Below are 1714 nucleotides of genomic sequence, written 5' to 3'. Positions count from 1 at the left end.
CCGGGAGGGACCGCGGAATCCGTGACATGGCGCCTCTAACCGTGCAGCCTCTCCGCTCGGCGAACGTGAAGTCCATGAATGGCTCCAGAAGTTCCCGAAATAGCCAAACATAACCATTTCTAGTCAACGATCTGTTCAGTTGGACCAAAGGACCCAGTCCATTCCATGTAAACATAGACCGCACCATTAAGGAGCCACCACCAGCTTGCACACTGCCTGGTTGACAACTTGGCTCCATGGTTCTGTGGGGTCTGCGCCACACTCGAGCCCTACTGTCAGCTCTTACCGGCTGAAATCGGAACTCATCTTACCAGGCCACGATTTTCAAGTCGTCTATAGGTGTCCAAGGCAACGGCATTGCCGCGGTGGATACGCAGGTTCCCGTGAGATCACCGAAGTTAAACGCTGTCGGGCGTGGTCGGCACTTGGATGGGTGACCATCCAGGCCGCCATGCGCTGTTGCCATTTTTCGGGGTGCACTCAGCCTCGTGACGCCAATTGAGGAGCTACTCGACCGATTAGTAGCGGCATCGGTCAAGGTGTGCTGACCCTACGTCCCTCCTATCCGCATCCTCCACTGAGGATGACACGGCGGTCGGATGGTCCCGGTAGGCCACTCGTGGCCTGAAGACGGAGTGAGTGCTATAGGTGTCCAACCGATATGATCACGAGCACAGGGGAGGCGCTACAGGCAATGTCGTGCTGTTAGCATCGGTCGTCTGCTGCCGTAGCCCATTAACGCCATATTTCCACGTACTGTCTTAACGGATACGTTCGTCGTACCTTCCGCATTGATTTTCGTGGCTATTTCACGCACTGTTGCTTGTCTGTTAGCACTGATAACTCTACGCAAAAGCGGTTGCTCTCATTCGTTAAGTGAAAGCCCCCGGCCATTGCGTCGTACGTGGTGAGAGGTAATGCCTGAAATGTGGTATTGTCAGTACATTCTTATCACTCTGGATATCGAAATATTGAATACCCTAACGATTTCAGAAATGGAATGTCCCATGGTACTAGCTCCAAATGCCATTTCGCCTGTTAATTCCTGTCGTGAGGCGATAACCAGAAATCCTTTCACAGGAATCACCTGAGTACGAATGACATCTCCGCCAACACACTGCTCTCTTATACCTTGTTAAGCGGTACTACCGCCATCTGTCTATGTACGTATCGGTATCCTATGACTTTGGTTACCTCAGTCTAAATATCAGCGGTGACAATAAGCGACACTGCCTTACACCAAATCTCACTTGGGTCTCTTGTATAATTCAGTCAGTGCTGACTAGTTTAGGCAAATGAGCATAACGAGAATGGGCTACCTCTCTACTCCTTTAGTTGATGCCGCACGGCTTAAGACTGGACAACACTTCATTCCATTCTGTTTTCAAATTCCTTTTCCAAATCTACATAAGTAATAATTTTTTTAATCTTTTTCCTAAATGACGCCTCTGTCGTTAACCGTAGTGCCAAAATTGATTCTCGAATGTCTCTGCTTCTGATAAATCCAAACTGCTCCTCTCCTAGTAACGCTATGATATCTGTTCCTTTAAGAACGGTTCTCTGAGGAATAATGTATACTGATTATCGTGTTCTGTCTCCATCCAGAACACGGGTACAAGTAAAGAGCTACAGGAAACAAATCAGAAGCACGGAAATCATCAGACATTGACCGCAATTATAAAACTACGTTACGTAGATATGCAGAAAGACCAGC

This window comes from Schistocerca serialis, chromosome 7 (genome assembly GCF_023864345.2).
Source record: "Schistocerca serialis cubense isolate TAMUIC-IGC-003099 chromosome 7, iqSchSeri2.2, whole genome shotgun sequence".
Classification (NCBI taxonomy): Eukaryota; Metazoa; Arthropoda; class Insecta; order Orthoptera; family Acrididae; genus Schistocerca; species Schistocerca serialis.
Note: the sequence above shows the minus strand (reverse complement) of the source record.